This window comes from Marmota marmota, unplaced genomic scaffold (assembly GCF_001458135.2).
Source record: "Marmota marmota marmota unplaced genomic scaffold, marMar, whole genome shotgun sequence".
Taxonomy (NCBI): Eukaryota; Metazoa; Chordata; class Mammalia; order Rodentia; family Sciuridae; genus Marmota; species Marmota marmota.
Window position 1 is genome coordinate 7218460 of NW_026000196.1, and position 5767 is coordinate 7224226.

At 39.7% G+C, this 5767-nt stretch overlaps 2 long non-coding RNA genes across 2 annotated transcripts in view; one reads left to right on the forward strand and one right to left on the reverse strand.

The window, feature by feature from the left end:
* Positions 1–4090, reverse strand: part of LOC125612490 — an 18102-nt gene extending 14012 nt beyond the window's left edge. The window contains exon 1 of the long non-coding RNA XR_007342845.1: positions 3949–4090. This is a non-coding gene — a long non-coding RNA (uncharacterized LOC125612490). The remainder of the gene's footprint in view (positions 1–3948) is intronic.
* An 8-nt stretch (positions 4091–4098) lies between these two features.
* On the forward strand, positions 4099–5594 carry LOC125612491. The gene is made up of 2 exons (XR_007342846.1): positions 4099–4432; positions 4699–5594. It is a non-coding gene; the product is annotated as an uncharacterized LOC125612491 (long non-coding RNA).
* Positions 5595–5767: the final 173 nt, after the last annotated feature.

Below are 5767 nucleotides of genomic sequence, written 5' to 3' on the forward strand. Positions count from 1 at the left end.
AATGGCAGCCTGAAATTACCTGTTCTATGGCTGAATGAGCTGCGGTCAGTCGAAAACAGGGATGGTGACGTCAGCTTTCCAACATGGTGGCTGCTGGCCTCCTCTGTGGTCTGACCGGTGTGGAGAACCGATATGGACCGCTTCCTTCCCCCGTCTCGAACCCAGAATTCTCAAACTATTTTCCATGTTACAGTTTTTACTTACTACCAAAATTATCATTTTGAAGATAAGTCTGTATCATTGTAAATAGTCCCCTTATCTTTTTAACAGTTTTGTAATATTCTAATGCATATATCTATAAGTCACAAAGTTGTGGATATTTATGTTGTTTCTATTTTTCAATGGTATTTTAAAAATATGAGCCTCCAATATCTCATTTTCCTCACTAAAAGTATGAAGCATCTTTTCATATGTTAAATTCTTGGTAAAATCCAGTCCAAACTTCTGATTCTGAATTTAAAGCCATTAGTATTTTGCACCTGCTTTCTTCTCTGACTGCACCATTTATTTTTTTATATAGTGAGTATCATTTAAGAAAATTAGCATTATTATTATTATTTTTTTGCTCAAACTCCTTCTTATCATACAGGTTTTGTACCTGATATTTGTTTCTTAGCATGTTGTTATCCTCAAATCTTATGTGAAGACTTGAGATTTTAATTTAAATGATAACTTAATTATTACCCACCTAGTCACATTCAACAAGTTGCCCTACTACTTGAATTTTCTGCATATCGCTCTAAAATAAAAAATGAACAAGGACTTAGTACGACCCTGGAGTGTGGCAACCATGTGAATCTCCCACTCAGATCACCGATTGCAGGAAGCTGAGGGCTTCTGCTGATGTGCTCTGAAATCCATAGCTTGGTGTACAAAGCCACAGATCCCTTGGGCTGCATCCAGGCAATGAGTGACAGCAGGGTCACGTAAGCATGTCCATTTCTGGGTGATGGGGGAATCTTCTAAGAGAAAATTTTGACCTGTGGACCCTTCAATGCCTTTATCAAGCTTCCTTATAAGCATACCACAGTCCTAAACCCTTCTGCTCAGTCTTTCTTCCTCCCTCACTGCCTTCCTTTTTTTCTTTCCTCTTCCCATCACTCAAAGTCAGACTTGGATTTCTGTCCCTGGGCTCCCTCCTTAATTTTTTTTTTGTAGCCTGCCTGCTCCCCTATTTTTAAAATTTTGAAAATAAATGTATTTTTAAAATGTTTATTCTCATCCATCTGCTTCGTGGAGGACCAGGATTAAAACATTAAAGAATAACGATATAGGAAGACTGGTTAGAGAAAGAGGATCTCACAAAAGAGATAGCCTTAGGAATGCTCAGAGCCATGAAAGGAAACCCAACAAAATCCTGCAGTGCTGAAGAGAAGGGAAAGGAGTATTTCTATATGGAAACACAGAGCACTGGCCCTGTGGAGCAACCAGCGTGGGACTGTGAGCAACAGGCTTCCCCCACACGTTGGTCGTGGATGATCTCAGTAAAATATAATTGCTCAACAGGTGAGTAGGAGGTGGAACAAAACAACCACAATTGCTGACAATTCCTTTTATTTTGCCTTAAATTATGATTAAGTGTCGTAATAGCTACTATTTATTAAGCCTCCTACCTCCTACCTTATGGTAAGATTTACATAAAAGAGAAGAGCCAATTAGCAACATAAGAAGCAGCGGATGGACCTTAAGAGGAGCGTGGGAGGAGTTGGTGCAGGTTTTGTGGTTGTGAGAAGGATCTAGTAATGCTTGAGGCATGGATCACAGAGGAGAAAGGAAAACTAAAGAAGTAAAATCCCCCGGGTTATCAGAATTGACAGGATCTAGAAATGCAGCTGAATTTATTGCCTCTAACTCTTCCCTTTATCATAGGAATAAAGGAGGAAAAGTAGGTGTTGGCACAGGAGTTGAGGTGAGAAGTGAAATGTCTCTTCTGGAGTTATGTCTTTTCTCTGTGCAACAGCAGCTGAAGATGTCTGCTGGAGGAGAGGGAGGAGGAAACAGTTGTCTTGGGGAGAGTGGGAGGCTTAGAAATAAGGCTATGGGGAAGGGAAGAGTGGGTCGTCATGTGTCAGCAGTTATTGGTGACCATACATTTACAAATGCTTATGTGTTTAGTCATGGAATTTTCTCCAGCAGCATGCATTTGCCTGTATTCAGAGGTGAACCTGCAAGGCAGCGGATGGCATCCAGAAGAACCGTGGCCGGATTTCCATGATCAAAAGTCACTGGGAACAGGGAGCTTAGGAAATTGGTAAAAGCACGGGAATTTCTGTGCTTTGGACTCTTAGCAAAATAGGAAGCACAGGGAAGAAAAGAGACTTGTACAATGAGGAGAGGTCAAAGAACTGCACGTTCTCATAAATTTAAAAAAAAGAGAGAGAGAGAGATAAAAAGAAAATTACTTGTGGGAATAATTGGAAGAACTTTGTCTTCATTTGCTTCCTGTTGCTAATAGAACAAAGGTTTTTTGTGGCCCTCTGTTCTGGTCCAGTGTTGAGGGCTTGCAGTAGGTGATGGCCTTCTTGCTGGCAGAGTTCCAAGGTAGCATAGGGTGTCACATGACAAGAGACGCGGAGTGTACCCCTGTGTGTAGCTCTGGTCTCTTTTGTTCTCATGTGACCACTGGGATTCCATCTGAGCCGTTCCATCCCAAAGACTTCATTTTAGCTTAATCATCTCCCAAAGGCTGTACCTCCAAGTACTAGAGCTAAATTTAATTTCCATACCCTTAATTCCTCATGATAGAGATTAAACTTCCACCTGAGTTTTTGGAGGGGACAAATCATATACAAACTAAACTATATCTGAATGAAAGAAGACAGGACAAATGTGGTTATCTGAATTTCATTATCAAGAAATGGAGGGGGATGAGCAAGGTCTAAGAGATAATGCATGAGAATTGAAGACTAGCAGAGAAGAGGAAAGAGAGACACAGGAGACAAGGAGATAAGGAATGGAGACATTGGGGAACTGGAAGAGTCAACTAAATGACCATTTAAATAACCCAAGATAATTAAAAATAAAGTAGATTATAGTAACAAGAAGACACAGGAGATGATTCAGACAAAGAATGAAAATGTAAAAACAAATGAAGCAAATAGGGGTTTTACAAAAGAAGAAAGAAATGCCTTTCTCCACACGAAATATAGAAACTATACATATATTTGAGATCCAGGACTCAACACTTTCAGGCAGAATATGGTCTGCTTCAGATGGGAGAGAATATTCAAGTGGCCTAGACTCTGGGTCTTTGCAAATGGCTACAATGACCAGGTACTCAGAATTTAAGACTGAAACTTAAGATGTGACAAGTATATATTTACTTATACAATGTTGCAACAAAGTATTGGAAGTCAGGCTTGACAAAGCAAATAAGGGGCATATGGTCACCATAACTTGTGTATAACTTATAGGTCAGTGTGACAATAAATGGAATATAGGAACAGGATCCCTGAAATATCTGTCTCTTTGCTTTAACTTTTTCCTCTGTGGCAGGATTATTCCATTACCCAGCCACAGCTAGAATAGCCTCAAATAAAAACACAAAACTTAATAAAGAATTCTTTCGGTATCTGAGCTATACTTTTCAATTAAACTTTCTAACAAATGAGGAACATGCATTTGCAAATAATAGTTTACCCATTTCAATTGCTGTTTCCTTTCATAGGCCAACACCTTTTGCTGCTTACTCTCTGCTGGACACTGAATTATATCCCAAGGATCGATGATGAACAAGCCATGATTCCTGTTCCCATAAAGCTCACAGTAAAAGAAAGACAAGTAGCAAAAAACAAAACAAAACAAAACAAAACCCAAACTGCGATGTAGTGCAATAATTCCACAGCAGAGTTTTCAACAGTGTTTTAAAAGCACCAGAAAGAAAATGATTTATTTTGCCTTAAATTATGATTAAGTGTAGTAATAGCTACCATTTATTAAGCCTCCTACCTTCTGCCAGGTGCTGTCTGTACATTTCACTTGTAGTCATGACCTCATTTAATCTTCACATCACTAGGGGTACGTATTTTCATTATTATCAGCACAAGAGTAAATTGAGTAGTGTGGACAGTAAATAAGTTACCCAGAGGAAGGTACAGGCACAGAATGTGAACCCAAGACTGTTTGACCAAAATGACTCAATGAGTTACTATTTTCATGTCTCAAATGTATAATGTTTAATCTTGACTTTGTGAATCCTTAACTAGATTTCATATTCAAAATGGCATGATCACCACTATGTTTCTGAGTCCTTTAGAAACTATGTGAGAATCCACAGTTTCGTTGCTGTTCCTCTAACACGCTTCTAAATCACAGTTCTGGTTCTGAAGCCTTTCTTTCCCGAGGCTGTCTGTGGCAGACATTGCTAATCAATCATGGCGGTCGTTTCCAAAGAGCCCAATGCGTCTGGATGCTCTTCCAGCTGGTACTCCAGGTAGGCATGATTGATGGATCACTACCAACAGGAGCACACAACATATTTTCCTTTTCTGTTTTAAAAGATAAAATTCTTTGGTGAATACAAACTTAGAAGCCATATGCAACATTAAAGGGTCATCAGGTAGAGAAGGCCTGTGGTAAATATCTAGATGATGATACAATGCATAGTAGGTGCTTTTGGGATTAGTGGACTGTTTATAAATATGTGTTGAGTACTTTTTAAAGAGATAGCTTTTCCTTTCCTTTTTTTTTAACTTCCAGATTATGTAATCTCTTACATCTGTGTGCCATAGGATATGGTTGTCAGTAGCCTCTCTACTTCTCTGTTGGGCATATGAAGACTTCAGCATGACTTGATCAGGATGAACCTGGGAAGGTGTTCTGAACAAGCCGCCACATAGGCTCCAAGGTGCCTGCTTCTGAACACTGACGGATGGCTGAGAGCTGGCTGAGGGTAATGATGTTGGTCAGCTGGAGGGCTTTCATCAGGCCCATAATCTGTCACCCCCTTGATGCCTGTCTTCCTCTGGAAAGTGACAGATGATACATGGAGCCATGGTGGTAATGTAAACCTTGGTGTGTTCTAGAATCCCATGCCTACTGTTCTTATGACAAGCACTTCTTTTATGTACAATTTATTTCTCTCTGTAAAGCTCTGTCTAGACATAGCCTTAGTTTCCAGGGATATTCCTTATCTTTAATGTACTCTTTCAGGTTTGAGAAATGAGGCAAAGAGAGGCAACAGGTCTTTCTGAATTAGGATCTCTTTGGAATTCTGTGGTCCACTCTGAATGCATACCCCTTTTGCAGGGATGGGAGGACCATACCCCACCCTGCCTGTGTGAGTTTATTTCATTACACAAGTTGTTCTTGAAAATGAAATTTCTCTCCCCTCTCCCCAACTAAAGGGATTGTGTTCTACCCACGTGTAAACTAGATTCTATTTCTAAATATATAAAATGATATCTTCCCATAGACCTCTGCTCTCGTTGTCCCTCTTATCTGGCTTTTTTTTTCCCTTCTCATCAGAACATTTATTAACTTCTGACTTATTGCATATGGAGCAATGACTTTATCCATTTCACTACAGTAATCTTGGAACCTTGTACCCCCTTATACATATTTGGTCAAGTATGAATAAATGACTGATAGCAAAATAATGCTTCAAAACAACAAAAAAAACTTGTCTGGATAGAATAGTAAGGGGAGTCAATCTAGAGTCAGAGTCAGAGTCTAATGATTTGAGTCTTTGTCCTTCTGTACGTGCCAGTTTAATGTATGTGTGTGCATGTGTGTGGGGGGGGAGAGAGAGGGAGGGGAGGGAGGGAGA